Raw genomic sequence first — 20,495 nt, 5'->3', positions numbered from 1 at the left:
TCCACTTTCAGAACAACAATTCACAAATAATTTACTCACACCCTTGTCATCCAAGATATTCATGTAAAGAAATTCGTAAAGAAATTATGGTTTTTGAGGAAAACATTTCAGGATTTTTCTTCATATAATTGACTTTAATTGTGCCCCTGACCTTGAACTTCCAAAATGTAGTTTAAATGCAGCTTCGAAGGGCTCAAAACGATCCCAGCCGAGGAAGAAGGGTCTTATGTAGCGAAACGATCTGTAATTTTTTCGGAAAATAAAAATGTGTATATACTTTTTAAGCACAAAAGCTCACGTACCACAGGCTGTGGCATGCATGTTCACGGCACTACGTACTACTGAATCATGTCGAAAGGTCAGGCCGAATGTAGGCAGAACCACAGACCCAGTGTTTACAAAGCGAACGCACAAAGAAAGTGCAAGTAAGTCAAATGCTGTTTACAAACAAAAAGGTACAACGTGTCCAACGATTCTGAAGTTGTAGGAGAAAATAAGATGGAGTTTTTCGCCATACTCTACCTTTTTGAGCCGGAGTACACACACGATTAACTTAGACGTGATTCGTAGTAGTGATGGACCACTGTACCGACTCTGACCTTTGAGTCTCATTCAGCAAAATGAATGAATCTTTTTGAGTCATTTCGCTAATTTTAGCAAATTAGCGTCACGTGACAGCCCCATAAGATGAACGAACGATTCAAAACCCGAGGACTCGAAACAGGTTAACTAATTCCAGTACTGAACCTAATAGGATGTTGCGCATGGGCGACTGAATGAATCACTCCCCGAGACGACTCGTTCTTGACGAGTCACACTAAAAATTCGTCCAAAATGAACGAATCGTTCAAGAACGACCCGTGGACGTGCATCCAAGAGCCTGTGCTACTCGAACTTTTGTGCTTAAAAAGTATACAAATTTTTATTTTTCAAAAAAAAAAAAAAAGATTGATTGTTTCCCTAGATAAGACCCTTCTTCCTTGGCTGGGATCATTTAGAGCCCTTTGAAGCTGCATTTAAACTACATTTTGGAAGCTCAACATCGGGGGCACAATTGAAGTCCATTATACAAAGAAAAATCCTGAAACGTTTTCCTCAAAAACCATAATTTCTTTACAACTGAAGACAGAAAGACATGAACATCTTGGATGACAAGGGGGGTGAGTAAATTATTTGTAAATTGTTGTTCTGGAAGGGGACTTCTTCTTTAAAACGCAATCAGCAGTGAAAGAGAACTAATTTCTCAATATGCTCATAGTAGTGTAGCCCGGGGAACAACACTAACACTAACACTTTTTGAATTTCTCAGTTTGTGTAAATGCCAAAATGCCTTACATTTCTTAAAATATTAATTTCTGAACAGTAAACATCGATTGTCATTATCAGTGTTGGGGAAAGTTACTTTTAAAAGTAATGCATTACAATTTTGCGTTACTCCCTGAAAAAGTAACTAATTACGTTACTTTTGTGTTACTTTTAAAATCTGGGCAGGGCTTGCTTCCTTGTTTTCAATATAAAACAATTCTAATGTAAAAGCCCTTTTACACCAAAAGTGAAATTAATTCACCTCAGGCTGAAAGAAAAGTATATTTATGCAGGACGTCAATCTTCAGCTATAAAAAATGAAGCACAGTTTATCACAGACTGTGTAGTTTATAAAGTAATTTTTGCTTATTAGTATCGTTGAATTGTATTATCGGAGGTCAGCAGCAAAGACATCAGTTGATAAAATTAGATTAAATACATAAAGGATATTTGTTTTATTTAACATAACATTGCAGGGTTGCATCATATTCTAAGTTTGCATTTCACTGTTTTTATTCATTTTGAGAAATACTGAATCTTTTTTTTTTTTGTGAGTGAGATGAATTAATGCATGTTCAAATTTAGTCTAGAATACAGTAACATCATGTTTACTCCCAATTTCCCGGGAGTAATACTTGTCAATCAATAAAGGGGGAAAAAAGTAACTGCCGTTACTTATTTAAAAAGTAACTCGTTAAGTAATGCGTTACTTTACTAGTTACTTAAAAAAAATTATATTATTACGTAACTTGCAATACTTGTAATGCGTTACCCCCAACACTGGTCATTATTCACCTGTTTTTTGTGGTTTCACATTAAAATCCATAAAAGTAAACAGTGTAAATTACATTGTTAATGTCATTGAAAAGCATAGTTTAATAACAGCGGGGCAGTTTGTTACGCTGTGTTACAACTTTCCCTTCGCAACTGGAATTTAAAACTGGTTAGCGTTTTCTGCTGCAAAGCATTAATCTACAATCTAAACTGAAAAATAACAGATTGGAGATTAAAATAATGGCAGTCTCATTTTAAATGAATACTAAAAACTGAGATGAAAAATTTACTTTAGCCAGAAATATACTTCTACTATGGTAAAATAAATATTCAGCGATATCTTCAAAAGGCTTTGGAATTTTGGCACACTTTTTTTCTCTGTATAGTGTTGCTATGGCAACTAGTAAATACAGTAAATTTGGTTATGCTAGCATGCGTGGAAATATATACCGTGTGTTACAACTAACTCATGTTAGTTTGTGCCTTACGCTCCCCTACTGAACGAGTTATTTTGGTCACTTAAATAGATAAATACACAGACTTTTAGGTGTCAAAATGCCTGTCTTTTCGAGTGTTCTCGTAAGCACAATAATTTGGGTCTTAAGTGAAAGCAAACAGAAAACACACATGTAACAGTATATTGGATCCGGGCAGCCCTTAAAGTGACAGCAGTCTAATATTCCTGCTCATTCATGTTAATCAAACGACAAAAGAAAGAAAATCTCTTATTGCTTCTCACTTTTGTAATTTTAATAAAAAGAAATATATAATTAATTTGCACAGAATATGCAGTGTTTTTATACATTTGATTACTTTATACAATATATGTAACATTTCTTATTGATTTGTGCTGCTGTAGTTTTTTTTTTGTCCTATTACTTGTAATCAGTTTCTTATTTAATCGCTGTTTACTTGTCTTCAGTGAGCTTGATTTTTTTTATTTTAATTTTTTTCTTAATTTAGGCAATTATTCGTTTTAACACCGCTGACAAGAATGCTGAAATTTCTATGGTATTAATTTTTTTAGACCTTATTTAAGAAAAAAATAACCACATTGTGATATATATCATAATTGTGAAATAAAATTACTGAGATTTTGGTCATATCCCCCACTCGTTCACACAGACAGTAATTTTATTGCTGGAGTTCATCAGGTTGCTGAACTGCTGGACAAAAGTTGCCTAAACATTATTGTTGGGCTCTGTAACTGGCCATAGATTTTAAATTACCCGATCAAATACATACTAGTAAAAATGAGATGACATTTTATTTTGTAAAGGAATCAGTTTTCTTGCCGTTAACAAATTAACATTTTGTAGGGGCTTTGCAAATGCTGTAGCTCGTGTTATCAGAAACTGGCAATAATGACAGAATCAACAATATGAATAATCAACCAATCGCCAAAAACAACAGAATCACTTTCCAAGCAGTCTTTATCTTTCTAGATGTCATATTTCATTCCATGTCTCTCTTCTAATCATTCACTGGATTCCTCTCATTCTTTAAAGCCTTGAAGACCACTCAAGACCTTCAGAGGCACAGCTTTGTTAACTAGTTGTGGGGTTGATTCGTGAGCTTAAATGTTTGTTTTCCATGTCTTCAAATGCACAAAACATTCAGCCTTAAAGAAAATATTTTGACTGTACAATGCCTGCCACAAATGAGTGTTTATCTGACTGTTATATCATTTGTTTTGTATTAAGAATACACTATCTGTGTTCTATCACTATCAATTCATTAAAAGAGATAGTTCACCCAAATATGAACATTCTGTCATCATTTACTCACCCCAATGTCATTCCAAAACACTTTTGTATGTGGAACACCGCAAATGAAATTTTTCATTACAGCATTACAAAACTTTGTGCCCAAGTAATATGAACCAGTTTTATGATGTTTTGTTTTTAACTTTTGGAGCTTGCTAGCACCCATTGTCACATTCATTATGTTCTTCCAAATGTCACCAAAACAGGTTTGGGTAAGTAAATGCTAACAGCATCTTCACTACTTGTGTATATGAGTGCTATTTTTTTGTTCTCCAGACAGCAACATCTGATACCATAAAATATGTGTTAATCCTTTCCATGGCCAACAGCAATGTTCCTCATCATTTTTATCCTGTGAGTTGAGGCCATCACTTACTGAATGACTAAGAACAAACAAAATTCCACACTGACAACTTAGCATAAAAATCATCCACCACATGGCCACATCTTATTTCATTAAAGCGTCATGCCTTGAACTAACTTAAATCACCTAACCTCAGCAGCGTACATGTGAAAAACTGTCAGAACCTCAGACACCCCATTAAAACCCGATACAAACAATATTTCTAACACTCTCACATACAAACACAACTACTTTAACCGCATCCTACCCGACGAACCAACACCTCCTTAACACAATAAATGTAACAAATACGATACCAAACATGAGCTAAACATCCTACAAAACCACACAATAACACAAAAGCATGAACACAGATGCCATATAAATTCTTTATCCCTTACATGTTTATAGGTTAGTGTGTAGGGGAAAAGACTCAAATGAAAACAGATATTTTACAACTAATTAAATTAAACAACAGTTTATATATAAAACTGTGCATATATGTACATAGTATGTGTATGTATATATTTATATACACAAACCAGCTGCATGTAACTTGATGTGTTTTGTTGGTCTGACTTAAAAGCTAAAAATGGTGGTGACATCATGCCCTATGAAGATATGCTAAAATGCTTTTAAATGATTACTGTAAAAGAACCGTACAAAAATACTGTTTACCACCTACGAGTGTTTTTGTTATGGTTCTTAACAGTTGCATGAAAACTGACTCTTGTAAAAACTTGTAAAAAAATATTTGTTTTCAACTGTTTACAAGAATCTTAAACCACACAACTGATGCCAGCCTAATAAAACTTTAGCTTGGGCAGCTTTCTTCACATTGTTTTCCACCCAAAACTTTAACAGCCTTAAACAGATTAAATGATGAATAGCCTATAACATTTTGTGTACAGCAAAAGCCATTACAAATGGTTAGGGATTTTGATAAAAGGGACAGGGTGTGTCAAGAACATGATGGGATTAATTCGTTTGTAATAATTACAGCATTTCGAGAGATTGTTGGTTAAAAAAAAAAGAATACTACATATTTTGTAGTATTCAGGGACCCATCATCATTTACAAGATAGAGGGAGCATGTGTAGTCACTCACAATTCCACAAAGATTGCTCAACAGAGTATTGCATGAGGAACAAACCCTCCCATACCTTCAGGCAGTGCACAGTGAGTAATCAGATGGTTTCATGCCACGTTTTTTGATGAAGCCAAAAGCAAAAGCTTTTGTAAGGCCATTGTGTTTTTTATTTTAAGTCTTCCAGTATCATTTGGCATTGTGGATTTGTCAACAACACTGACTTAAAAAGGCAGGGAAATGTACTCTATCGCTGTTTGTTTACAGCTTGCGAAATGAAGTAAATGAAACTGACACATGGAACTATTTGAATTCAAATTGTTGAAGCAATAAAAATAACATTAACAATCATCATGGACATGATCAAGATAACTAAAAATGTTTTTTGGTGATGATAACATATTGTTTGGTCATATAAGTATTTGGTAAACTTGTGGTTAGTGTTTGAAGCATTTCTGGGTGACATCACCACTGTTGTTTGATCAAGTTGTTGGAATTTGGAATCGTTCTACAATCACGGTGAGTAATGGCTTGTTCTCCCATTGTTGTCTGCACCACTTGATGCGTTTAATTTATCGATCTCTGTCGGCAGTGAGGGATTTAAATGTGATAAATGCAGGGAAATAGTTAAGCTGACAGAGAATATTTCAGAACTAGAGACACGCATCCAAACTTTAATAGGGGACAGTAAGAATGTGAGGGTCTTAGATACGGCTTTTTGATGTGATTAGCCCAGAGAGTCCTGTATATTGTTCGGTTCCGGTAACTTTGCCTTTGCAGCAGGGCAACTGGGTGACTGTAAGACGGCATAGTCTTTTCCGTTCCAAACAGAACATCAAACAGGTTCTCCCCATTGAGCCCCACTGAGAAACCTGATGAAAGTGCTCTAGTTATTTGTGATTCTATTGTACGAAACGTGAAAATAGAGACACCTTTCTGTTAGTGCTGGATCTTAGTGCTGCGTTTCACACTGTTGACCACAACATTCTTTTGAACAGACTTGTAAAATATTTTGGCATTAGTGGTAGTGCATTGGCATGGTTCAAATTGTACTTATCTGACCGCCAGCAGTTTGTGGCAGTGAATAAAGAGGAATCATATCAATCACAAATGCAGTATGGAGTACCTCAAGGCTCAGTACTAGGGCCATTACTTTTTACGCTTTACATATTACCCCTGGGAGATATCATTAGGAAACATGGTGTTAGCTTTCACTGTTATGTTGATGATACTCAACCCTATATAGTGTCGCGGCCCAGCGAAACATACCAATTTGAAAACAAACGGATTGTATAGTTGAGATGAAAAACTGGGTGACTGAGTAATTTCTTACTGCTAAATTCTGAAAGAACAGAGGCATTAATTATTGGACCTAAAACCTTTGCATACAACAACCTAAAACACTGTCTAATACTTGATGGCTGTTCTATCAATTATTCGTTATCAGTTAGGAACCTAGGTGTGCTATTTGAGAGCAATCTTTCCTTCGAAAGCCACATCTCTAGCATTTGCAAAACCGCATTTTTCCATCTCAAAAATATATCTAAATTACGACCAATGCTCTTAATGTCAAATGCTGATGAAATGTTAATTCATGCGTTTTTGACCTCAAGGTTAGATTATTGTAATGCTTTATTGGGTAGTTGTCTGCTCGTTTAATAAACAAACTCCAGCTGGTCCAAAACGCAGCAGCTAGAGTTCTTACTAGAAATAGAAAGTATGACCATATTAGCCCGGTTCTGTCAACACTGCACTGGCTCCCTATTAAACATTGTATAGATTTTAAAATCTTGCTAATTACTTATAAAGCCCTGAATGGTTTAGCTCCTCAGTACTTGAGCAAGCTCTTATCACAATATAGTCCCTCACGTCCGCTGCGTTCTCAAAACTCTGGCAATTTGATAATACCTAGAATATCCAAATGAACTGCAGGCGGCAGATCATTTTCCTATTTAGCGTCCAAACTCTGGAACAATCTACCTAACACTGTTCGGGAGGCAGACGCACTCTGTCAATTTAAATCTAGATTAAAGACCCATCTCTTTAACTTTGTGCGGGGAGTAAAAGACTGGTGCGTTTGCATTCTAATTAAAATAATTAATTAAAAGTTAGGACACAGAGCGTCTTTTGTCTGTTGTTCTTCACATTCCAGTAGACATATTTTTGTTTATAAACTGTACTGTTTCATCAGTTAGTCACGGTAGCACTCATTATTGTTTTGTGAAGTATTTACAGTTTAGCAGCTAAACTTTAGCTGTGGGCACAATTCGCTTGCATTGTATATGGAAAGACGAATCAAAACAGACTTGGCCTGCTGACCAATCACAGCAGAGTAGGCTTGTGGAAGGGAGGGTTTTAGCAACAGAATGCTTTGAAAAAAAACGTTTCGAAATCATTGTAAAATATCTCTAATATTAAATGTATATTCTGAGAAAATGACAGCGTTTACTGACCTTAGATGCTTTTAAACATGTAGCAGGCAGTGTTACCTGCGGGTCTGTGGGTTGAAGCAAACTGTACCAGGGGAACCCCACCAAAAAACGTGTATTTTACCCCCCCTGGAATGCGATTTTTACTGGGGGACCCTCCTTAAAATATGATTGGGCTATTTTTGGGCTAGTTTTGAGTAGCAACTGAGTGGGTTTTGTTGTGAAAACCTGGCAACCCTGGTTGTAGGGGACTCCAACACAATATTAGGACCTGCTCTTTAAAAAGAATCCACTCTTCATGTTTGATGTGTATTCTATGCGCATTTTAATGTTACAACAATTTTCACACCAGTTAGGCCTATTTGCTTAAAGCTCTTCAAGCCCATGGGCCGGGCCTTGCCAATGAGATCTGATTATTTCTTGTTCCATGATGCAGAAGTTTTGCTAAGCTTGGCTCTCCAAATGTGTGTTTAATCCAGTAAACAAGCTCTAATGAAGACGGCATTAATGACCCACCGGGCTAAAGCAACCTATAAATCAAAGGAAGCAGTGGAGGATTTAATTGCAAACATGTGCCAAGCATGAACACAGATGCACCAAATATGATTAACCTGTAACAAACAATCTTGAAAAGATCCATAAGGAAATCTTGATGCTATAAATAAGTTTTTTTTTATGTTTGTAGCGTGTTTAGTTTCTGTATTAGGTACTTTTAATGGTGTAGTTGTTGTTTTCTGATTGGAGACAATATTTTCATGCTTAATGGTCCGATGTGGAGACTATTTTTCTAGCTCAAACCCGCCCTCTCTTCAGCAGCAATGTGTGGAACTAGCTCAAAAATGCTGTGTTGGTGAAAAGATAAGCACCATTAAAACCAAATCTGAATGATGATTTTGAAAGCTTGTTTTCTCATAGTCCTTTACCAGGATGTTACAGCAACCTTTTTCTCTGCGGTACTCTCTCTCACGTTCCTTTGGCCTGGCAACGAAACCGTAAAAACCACAGGCGCTCTCAGAGATCACGCCTTGCTGAATCCACAGGGCCAAATTGGAAGCCGGCCTGTTTTGCCCCGGCCCTACAGAGGGGAGCCAAGGGGGAAACCCCACCCAGGGACACAAAGCTCCAGGTTTGATTGACAGCATGGAGTCATCACTCCACCATCGACCGCACACTTATGATATGCATTACATTTGGCCAGAGACATTTAATCTAGGAACCGGACACAGATAGAAAACAGCTCTGTGTAACCACTGTGGCTGAGTGTCTGTCACGATACAATAGTGAATTCAGGAAATAACCTAAAATTCTGTCCACCATTAAAACTAATGCACATATTTATTATTTGCTTTTCTAGATGGAGTATTTCAAGCAATTAACCAAATTATTGGCTGATTTGCAACAGAAACACATAGTTTTTTTTTTGTTGTTGTTTAGTTTCTTTTGAAAAAAATATTATGATTGCTCATCTCAAAATATTTGCAGATCAGTTATCTTTACTGCACTGACAGTAAATATTTTGAGAGGAGTAATCATGAAATAATTACATCATTTTATCCTCATAGGACAAATTCTCCTCTGCTCAAAAGTTTAAACTAAAAACTGCTGCCACAGCCTCAGGACTAAAATGAGGTAATTTATTATAAAAATAGTCAGCATATTTCTAAGACTAAACTTAACATTCACATTCAAGTTTCTCAGTGCTATAATTTTGGACAAATTGTTACAATAGGAGTTTGTTTGTTTGTTTTAACTGTATGTTTAAGCAAACATCATACCTTAAAACATCTGCAAGACTCAAATTCAAATAAATCTGAGGAAAGTAAAAATAAATTATACACATAAATGTTTGGAAAAGTCATTAAATCATCACATGAAAGACTTCAAAAGACCTGAAAGCTAATCGCAATTGACTTTATTCTGTATCCATTTAAATTACTTTTTTAGTGAGACTGTGAGGAAATTCCTATGCCATAAAAAGTGATTAAAAAGGGTTATTAAGATTAAAAAAAGAAGTTTTAGAATCAATGTGATGTCATTGTGATGTTATTGGGTCATTGCAGTCAATGTAATCAGAATTTTAAGTAGATAACAGACATTTTCTAACATAACGAGAGTGAAAAATAGAGTGTAGTGTTTTCCAGTTATCAGGTTTCACTGAAATTCGTCACATTTCCTTTGTCAGACACATTTCGAAATAATTTGTGCTGAAGAACATGAACAGGAAATGGTGACCGTTAAATTCAGCCCCACAGCTTTTTACAAAAGAGCTGAGGGCCTGGGAACAGCTGTTAAGGTTAGAAAGGGAGAGAGATGGATTGTGTGTGAGAGAGAGGGAGAGAACTTTTTGGGAATGCATGTTGTTCTCATCTTATGATTAGTCTCTCACACAAACCTCAAGGGAGGGACAATGAAATGTATCATGTATAGTAAAGATTTAAACTCTAAAATGCTCGCATCTAACCTTAAAACCACATAGGCAATTTTGGACTCTAAAATTATCGACGACTTCATCATCTTTATAAACAACACAGTACTGAGAATTTAGTGAATGTCAGGCGCTATTGTTTCCAGACTTGAGTAATGGGTCTACTACTAATTATGAGTGACCAAAGCAATGGGCAAAACACTCATGGTTGCTAACAGATCCTCATATTACTAATAAACAAGACATGGTGTCACTCAAAAAAAAAAAAATAATAATTCTGCTCGGAATAACTGTGACTTCACCTATGAATGGCTGAATGTGTGTTTTGGATCACATTAAAGTTAAACGTGCTCACAAAAACAGCTGTGCTAATATAAGATAATATGTTTTTTACCAGATAAATTGAATCTACACTCGTATTGTGCATATGCTAAATCTGCTATAATTTAAAAAATGTTGTTTTAAGAGTTTCTTTGAGGCGGGAATGTACTTGTTTAAACTTCAAAAAAGCGTTTGTTAAAAAAGTTAAGGTCTGTTTGAAAATTTGCTTCGATGTTTTCAGAGATTTGAGCTCCAGGGCGTCAGAGAGCGTACAGTGCTCATGAACCCGCCGAGAGTAGCTTTACCTCGGCCAGATCTTCTGGAATTTGCTGCTGGCTTTAATGTCTCTATGGTGGTCAAACATGAAATAATTTGTTTTGGGTAAATCTAGTCTTTGGTCTCTCTCACAGCCATTGCTGATATACAGCCATATCGCACAGCTACTTGTGTGATAAAGAAAAAAAATGTAAGATATACTTTTACAATTCTGCTGGCTGGTACTAATGACTAAACCCAACCATTTGTCTATTTGTTTTGCCTGTCATGTCATCACGAAAAATCATGTTTTTGTTGCATTAGAGTCAAACATGCTGCAGTCAAACTCATACAACAGTTCATTACGTCTACAATGACTTCACTTTTGGGAGATTGTTTGAGTTGAACGCTATAGCTGTAAGCCTGTGCCCCTTGAGGAGCATGGATGTTTGTTTACAATAGCCCGCTGTGTGATCTCCAATGGGTGGTATAATCACAAACAGCCTCTATGTTTATAGCATCCACACACATGCTGAATTTAATTCTACATGGCAAGGTTGGCTATAACTGCAACAGTTCAAACCGAAGGAATGACATTAAAAAAAGATTCTCTCCACACACGGAATAGTTAAGAATTACAGCCCCAGTATTTCAATTAAAAGAGAAACTGCCTGAAGAAAAAGCATTTGGAATGATTGTAAAATGGCCTTATGTGCCTGACCACATCAATTCCTGGACTGAGATTTTTATAGATTGTAAACCATGTGCATAAGGGAATCTTCAAATGTGAGAGGCTGAAGCCAAAAAACTAAATTAACACAATAAGGCAGAATGTCTATATAATAACTGGCATTTCATAGTTAGTGAGTGCCATAATAGTAGGAAACTTCCATTAGGTTCCTGATAGCCTTGACTTGCTTTTATGACAATGACTAAATAGTTAGTACGGAGTCCATAGAGCTTCAACAGCCACCAATTAGTCTGATTTTGTTTAGCTGGCTGGGGGATGCATAGCTGAGCCTGATGGCTGTTGGAACAAACGTGTGCCTGTTTTTTGCTTTCAGGGGATGTGTTACATTCAGTCGGCTGCTGAAGAGGCTCTTTTGTCTGAGCAGTGTATCATGCAGGGCTTGGGATTCATTTCCATGATTGCATGCAGTTTGGAAAGCATTCACTGCAGTCATCTTTAGCTGATTCCAATAAGCTGGACTGCCAGAACAAGTGGCCATTAGCCTTGGTAGCTTTCAAACTACAGGTGCAATTTAGAGTCCTCAGTAGGAGTGCTCAGTAGGACTCTCAAAGTGGCAAGATAAGCTGAAAACCAAAATTTATTCAGCCTAAGAACAACTGTGAACTTGTCGAAATCAGACATATGGAACAAACCACTGGAGAGTGAAAACGCAAGGATATACCATTTGAAAGTTAATATTTTTAAATGTTTTTAAAGGTCTCTCACTAAGGCAGCATTTTTAAAATCAAAAACAAATGCAATGCACTCAGACTGAAGTAGTTTAAGTCTTTGGTTCTTTTAATTGTGATGATTTTGGCTCACATTTAACAAAAACCCACCAATTCACTATCTCAACAAATTAGAATACTCCATAAGACCAATAAAAAAATTTTTTTTAGTGAATTGTTGGCCTTCTGAAAAGTATGTTCATTTACTGTATATGTACTCAATACTTGGTAGGGGCTCCTTTTGCTTTAATTATTGCCTCAATTCGCCGTGGCATGGAGGTGGCACTGCTGAAGTGGTATGAAAGCCCAGGTTTCTTTGACAGTGGCCTTCAGCTCATCTGCATTTTTTGGTCTCTTGTTTCTAATTTTCCTCTTGATAATACCCCATAGATTCTCTGTGGGGTTCAGGTCTGGTGAGTTTGCTGGCGAGTCAAGCACACCAACACCATGGTCATTTAACCAACTTTTGGCAGTGTGGGCAGGTGCCAAATCCTGCTGGAAAATGAAATCAGCCTCTTTAAAAAGCTGGTCAGCAGAAGGAAGCATGAAGTGCTCTAAAATTTCTTGGTAAATGGGTGCAGTGACTTTGGTTTTCCAAAAACACAGTGGACCAAAACCAGCAGATGACATTGCACCTCAAATCATCACAGACTGTGGAAACTTAACGATGGACTTCAAGCAACTCTAGGACCTTGGTTTCCAAATGAAATACAAAACTTGCTCTCATCTGAAAAGAGGACTTTGGACCACTGGGCAACAGTCCATTTCCTCTTCTCCTTAGCCCAGGTAAGACGCTTCTGACATTGTCTGTGGTTCAGGAGTGGCTTAACAAGAGGAATACGACAACTGTAGCCAAATTCCTTGACATGTCTGTGTGTGGTGGCTCTTGATGCCTTGACCCCAGCCTCAGTCCATTCCTTGTGAAGTTCACCCAAATTCTTGAATCGATTTTGCTTGACAAGCCTCTCAAGGCTGCGCTTCTCTCAGTTGATTGTGCATCTTTTTCTTCCACACTTTTTCCTTCCACTCAACTTTCTGTTAACATGCTTGGATACAGCACTCTGTGAACAGCCAGCTTCTTTGGCAATGAATGTTTGTGGCTTAACCCTCCTTGTGAAGGGTATCAGTGATTGTCTTCTGGACAATCAGATCAGCAGTCTTCCCCATGGTTGTGTAGCTTAGTGAACCAAACTGAGAGACCATTTTAAAGGCTCAGGAAACCTTTGCAGGTGTTTGAAGTTGATTAGCTGATTGGAATTTCACCATATTCTAATTTGTTGAGTGAATTGGAGGGTTTTTGTTAAACGTAATCCAAAATCATCACAATTAAAAGAACCAAAGACTTAAGCTACTTCAGTCTGTGTGCACTGAATTTATTTAATACATGAGTTTCACAATTTGAGTTAAATTACTGAAATAAATAAACTTTTCAACGACATTCTAATTTACTGAGATGCACCTGTATTTTAAAATTAGGTCTGTCAAACAATTAATTGTGATACAAAATAAAAGTTTGAGATTGCCTAATATATGTGTGTGTACTGTGTGTTATTATTATGCATATATAAATACACACAAATTAATGTATATATTTAAGAGAAATATTATTGTACCATTTGATCAATTTAATGCATCCTTGCTGAAAAATATAAATTCTTTTCAATGAAAGACACTATGCAAGGAAGACTGAAATGTCACCTATTGATCACTTGCCTTGTATGATGTCAAAACCACTCTTCTTTTGTAGCTCAAGGGAATACATGATGAAAAATTATGTCACCAATGCCATTTGATCTGCAACAGATAATTTTAATATATTGTAATATAAACAAATAACAGAGAAATTTAATTCAGCCATCACTTCAGTTGCAACCATCACTGTGAATGGCCATTTTTTTTTAGCATAGATAGTATTTTACACTGTTCATGTTAGTTTATATGTCTAAAGTTTTACTAATGAATGTTACTGTGATTGTGAAATAAGTATTAGTGCATTAGATATATTTTCATTGATATTGCCTGATATAACAACTGCAAAAAAAAGTATTCTCATACATAGCATGGAAGCAGTGTGATTTCTACGTATCATCAGCCATGAAGTAACAGTCCCACTGTGTGGATAAGTTATGTTTTTTTGTGATGGGAGCTTGGACTGTATTCTCCTTTCAGCCATCATCTCCAAATATTTGTGTGTTCTGAAAGATCAGAAGCTCTGTAGACAAGAAAAAGACAAGTAAAATGTAAATTTTAGATGAAATCTGAGTATATCCACACAAATAAAAGCTCAATATATCTAAGATTCTCTCAACTTACAGCACAGAACAAACTCATTTTTAAATAGCTCCCTTGATGTACAACAGATCAGCTATCACTTGATGTCATTACTATAGACTCTAGAGGATCAGATCAGAATTTCAGGATTATTCCAAACTATTTCAGCATTTCACCACACCTTCTCTTCTTCCAGCTAACTCCCCCTTTCCCCATTTCATTTTTTTCCCCTAAAATATGTGCTTGCTTTAACCTGCCGATGAAGTGTCTCTGAACACCTGTGCAGTAAATTAAAAAATGAACCTGTGCTGTTACATAAGTCTGGAGCAGAGCCTGGAAGACCTCTTAGCAAAACACAGGAGGAACACAGATAAAAGACAGCAAAAGCATAAGGGAAATTAAAAAGCAGTGAAGTAGGAAAGCAGCAGTCATCAATTTTAAAAGAAAAAGCGAGCTGGAAAAAGATGGGCAAATGAGAAGCAAAGACAGGTGGACTGAAAAGAGGCTCTTGAGATAAACTTTTACACCTTAAAATAGGAAAACAGAAGAACAAGAACTGAATGTGAATCCAAGACGGTGAGATTTAAGATGAGCTGGCCTAAGATAGTGAACTCTCCTTACAGTCTGAAATTATTTCTTAAAGGACAGACACTCTAATGGAGCATAAATTAAATATGTGTGGTGACCAAAATGTCTTCTAAGTGTTTTCAAAATGACATTGTATCTAAGAACTTACATTCATCAAGATATAATTGAGCAACGAAAGAGCACGTTTGTTTACTGTTCAATTGGCATATGCATATTAGAACATACTGGACTCTTTTGAATGAGCTTTTTGTCTCCTTAGCTTATAAATCACTTGCAGAATTAATACAAATACAATAGATGAAAAAATAAATCTTCAGTCCTTCAGAAGCTACATTAGGCATTTACATATTTTCCACAGGACAAAATTCACCAGAATGTTGAGTTACAAAATTTTGATTGACAATTAAGAAGTGGAAAAAAGCATGCGGATCAATAACTCAATAACCTATCACAGGGGTGTTTCTAGGATTTGAAAACATCAGGGGCTGGTGGCAAAAGATCAGGGACTAGTAGTGGTGGATGGGAGCTTACATCATAATTACGTAAGATTTTGTTAGACACAGGTGGGTGAACCTGGATCCTTCTAGGGAGGTCTGGGGGCATGCCCCGCAGGAGAAAATTGGATATATTTTAAAGTTAAATTCATTAATCTGGTGCACTTTGAGAGTTCAAAAATAAGAGCTGTAAGTTAACGCATGTTCAGTGTGCAAACATAAAGAAAAAAGGTAGATGACCTTACCCCTCTTCTGATACTCTAATAACATTGGATCATGAACTCACCGTGTGAGCAAAGTCATATTGTGCTTTCGATTAAAGTTCATTTGACAGATACTTTGCCAAAGCAGTGCCACAAAACAACATTGTTACACTATGAAAAAACAGTAAATAGTAATCACTGCAAATAGCAAACATACCAAAGTATTATCACAAAATTATAACTTTACAAAAATATATTACACAAATAAACTAATACATTTAAAATATATATATTTGCATGCAAAAATAGGGCCCCATTTTTTTTTTTTAATTTTTTTTTTTTTTTTTTTTCTGTTTTAATTTTTCTGGACTCCTTTTTAATGGCTAAATTTCATTTTATTAATCAAAAAACATGTCTAATTAATTAAAACAAAGAAACTTATACAATTTAACGCCAAGTTATCAAGAGTTAAGTTATGTTTAGGGCCCTATGAAGCGTTTTATTTCTTCTCACCTTGTATTTTAATGTTATCAGATTTGTTTTAGCATGTCTATTTATTTAAATGCATAAAACAACTTTTATTTATTTCTACAACAGCCTTATGAAATGATGTGTTGTGTATTTAAATTTTTCTGGTTATGAAATAAAGGCATAAAATATTAATTTATCTTTTTATTCATGAAAATTAAATTTTATTTTTGGCAAATAAAGGGGGTGCACTAATAAAATATAAAAGATGGGAGAAATATCGTGTAACAAAGTTTTATTAATTTTTCAACAGTAGTAGTAGTAGTAGTAGTACTGTAGGTACATACCTTCGACTGAATGACTGTAATGTATTTCTGCCACAATGTCTACAAGCTAAACCGAACTTTTATTTTGACAGGTTTCCGTAAAATACCTTTACATTTCTGTGAGTATATAACCCTGGTTTACTCAAATGAACCAGTGAACTGCTCACTAGTACTCTCAGAGCAGTTCTGGAGATGTTGTTCATGCATTTTTTATGGCAGACGCTGAAATCACCTGGAGCGTCACGCGCGCTTGTGTGTAGTAAAGGAAACCGCGCCTGCGTCTGCACCATTCATTCATAAAGAGACACGCAGAACATGCAGGATTCATATTTAAATGGAATTTTGCGGCGTAATATTTACAGATACTAGTCCACAACGCGATTTGTTTAAAGTGTAATGACCGACCTATGATTAATTCATTCAAACTATGACAAATTCCGTGAATTCCTCGGAAATCATACGGCGATACAAAACATTCGGCTCTCCAAAGTGGATAAATTTGAAAACGCAGTTTTCGCGTTGCAGTGTGGACTTTGAAAAATGGAGGCTTTTGAAAACAATGACGCCTGTAATTGTGGCTGTTATGTGCTATTCACTTTCACACTGCTGCTAAAGATATATTTGTACACTTTTCATATTACAGTCCTAAAAAGATGACAGAAAATGTACTCACAGTTGCTGTCCTGACTGCTGCAGCTAAACGTGAGGGCAGCTGCTTTTTAGATCAAACGTGAGAGTGCGCGACATGGCATATGTCCGTAAATAAATGATCCTGCCAAGAATTGCGTAAAAACTTATGTCTGTAACGTCTCAGTGAGTTTTTACGCATGCGCAGTATGGTGAATTTAACGTTTTCCTACGTTTCAATGTGGATGAGAAACATTTGGAAAACGCTTGAAAACGCTAATGTGAACAGAGATTGTTGTAAAACTAAAAAACTCCGTTTTCAAATGTGTCCGGATTAATGTAGATATAGCCTAACAATTATAAGAGTTGATGTAAACATTTAAACAGCAGTGTTTCCCCTACCATTATATTAACCGTTTAAATGATTCGGTTCAATTGCACTGACTCACTTAACAGTGACTTGCTGCCACCTACTGGCGGTTTTAATTTCACACTTAAAGTAGCCTTTCTTTTCATTTTTAAATAATTTCAAAATATCTAAACATTATTTATGTATTTGTATCTGCAGGTTAAAGCATTCCATGTCGCTCTGAGCTGCAATAAACTGTGTAAATACATCTACATGACACTTCAGATGCAGCTTCTGTGTTTCCTCTGCATTGCAAATTGAATTTTGTTGATACTGATTTCATTTGTTTGGTAACAGCTTAAATGTCTTATTATTCCAATTGACTGGTTAAATGTAAGAATTTAACTCAAAAAATAGCTTTATAAAGGTAAAAATCAATTTAAACTTACTGGAAAAAATATATTTATATCACTGCTATCACTGCTGGCAAATTCAGAAGTCCAGCTGTCCACGGTACTCCTTAAGATACCAGCACAATAACACGCTCAGCAAAATATAGTCTAATTGAAATCCCCCCAAAGCCATAAACCTATAGGGGGAAACTCTCAACAGGATCATATTGTCTAAATGCAGTTGTTTTGTCTGTGTTATGAGAAAAATATTATGTGAAATAGCTTAATCAGAACAGAGCTACATTAAAAAAAATAGAATAAAACTTATTAATACCTTTAATTTTTTTTTAAACGACCACATCTGCAAACATATACTCTAAACTGTGAATTGACATTTAATCCAACAAATCTGGCATGACTTGTCATTGTGAAACTGTCGTCCTTGAGGACAGCGGTTGGTTTTCTATTGGGAAAAAGCATAAATTTAGTCCAAAAGTAATGACCACAATATTGAATGTGTTTAGTGTTTATCAGTTTTCTTGGAAGCCTTCAAAGGAAATGATATGATTTGTGATTTCAAAAACCGCAGTTGTGAAACCTTCAAACAGTGACTTTTTCCAAACCTCAAGGCATTAAATTAGCCTCAATTTATAGTCACAGAAAAATGTGGTTAATCCTCAAACCTAAAGCTGAGCTTTTCTTGTTCTCGAATGAGGAAAACTGTACTTGTGTGGTCAGGCTGGAGTAGAACCTTACTGAATAAGGTAATGCAATCCACACTTTCTTTCGCACTTTGTCTCTTTCCTGGTTTCTCATACTGTTTTAGAGTAAAACAAGCTGTGAAACCTGATGACAGGGACATAAGCAGGCAGAAAACACTAAAACATCTGATTGCACAAATAATAAACAATAATGTTTAAGCACAAGTGGCTTCGTGAAACAAATGTTGATTGGTCAAAACACAAACTGCCATATGAAATGTTTGGTTATAAGATATTCTATTCTACTGGACCTGGTTAAATGTTTCACAGTGTTAAAATGTGCATGATGACAAGTCGAAGGCATAACATTTGTCTCTGATACACAAACTGTTTCTATCACAACCAGTACAGCGTACCTTCTATAAAGACAGATTGAATGAAAACCATAAACATCTTGTATGAAGTCATCTGAGCCCAAGACTGTAATGTGTTTTACCTGATGTAATGTTTAATAGTAATATCCTCTGACAGGCCTGGGGTAAAATCTACCCCTTGAGACTCACAAGTTTACAATACCAATAGCTGGCAGGGTTTGGATTAGAGTTTACAGTATAATGTTCCAGAACAAGGTCTCAGTGGACCTGTTGTATCCCACCACAAACCCACCTCAACATGGCACACACCTGATCCTGTGTTCAATCATGCTATTGACGCAAGAAAAATAGAAATTCCATGAGGTTACAAAAACAGGAATGATTATGTGATGATTCAAATCAGATGCTGTCTACTTCAGCGAAGTTTGTGCTTAGATTTTTAGCAAATTTTGCATGAAATGTCTCAACCATGCGATGTATATAGTACGACGCATTGTTGTGGAAATGAATTGGCTATTCACGACTGTTTCCTGAACACAGTCGCATCTATGTCATTAGTTCAATGATATAGACCAATTCTGTGATGAGTAATGGCACTTTTTTATGGGCGGAACTTGAAAATGACAGTTTTCAAGTCTATGGAAGCCATGGAATAAAAGAACAAAAAAATAATAATTTCCAAATTCTGACTTAATTCCCACAATTCCAAGATCATATCACAATTCTGATAGGAAAAATTCAACTAGTCATTCTCTCGTTTCCCCCTCGGCTTAGAATCATGAGTTTATATCCCATATTTCTGCCTTTTTTTCCCCTCAAGTTAATTTGAGTTATAAAGTCTGAAATACAAGATATAAACTTGCATTTGCGAGAAATAAAGTCAGAATTGTGAGATAAAATAAGTAAATTTTATGTAAAATGTTATAGGTTTAAATAGTATTTCATGCTGTAACTGTAGGGCTAATACAATATGTCCATATGAACTGCATATGTGAATATTATGTAGACATACATATTATGTAAATCAGATTTATGATTTAAAAGTAGGGTAATCATAGCAGGTTTCATTCATAGTCTGTCTGTTTAAATGTCTGCATTTAGCTTCAAATGGTGTATTTGATGACAATATTCTATAAAAATGATTTGCATTCCAATTCTGATATCCAAAGGCAGATATATTTAAGCAAAGGATCCATACTCGCTCAATCTTCTTGATAATTTACAATTTATTATTTAGCAACAGAGCATACGTTACTTAAATATATGTTGCTGATTGATCGACGCACAGAAGCAAAAAGTTGAGCGCAGTGAATTTGAGTTTTTCATGGATATCCAAAGACACAGCAATACATTTTTTTCTCTTACTCCATGGATTTTGCAGGTGTTTTAACAAATAATGCTACCTGTCAGATTGTGCTACCAACACTGTGTTTTTCATACTGTAATGTTATGTTTAAGGTTGGGGTAGGTGTACACGTTAATAAAGCCTCACACAATATTAATATCATGCTGGAAGCAAAATCTGATAGGTAGCATTTT

At 35.8% G+C, this 20,495-nt stretch overlaps 1 long non-coding RNA gene across 1 annotated transcript; it reads right to left on the bottom strand.

Moving 5' to 3' along the window:
* Window positions 1-13,876: 13,876 nt before the first annotated feature.
* Window positions 13,877-17,280, bottom strand: LOC127164924 (uncharacterized). Its single transcript, XR_007827722.1, has 3 exons — window positions 17,187-17,280; window positions 14,219-14,375; window positions 13,877-13,957 (listed from the first exon to the last, which is right to left on the bottom strand). It is a non-coding gene; the product is annotated as an uncharacterized LOC127164924 (long non-coding RNA).
* Window positions 17,281-20,495: the final 3,215 nt, after the last annotated feature.

The sequence above is a fragment of the Labeo rohita genome, chromosome 5, assembly GCF_022985175.1.
Source record: "Labeo rohita strain BAU-BD-2019 chromosome 5, IGBB_LRoh.1.0, whole genome shotgun sequence".
Taxonomy (NCBI): Eukaryota; Metazoa; Chordata; class Actinopteri; order Cypriniformes; family Cyprinidae; genus Labeo; species Labeo rohita.
This window is presented reverse-complemented; position numbering and strand designations above follow the sequence as displayed.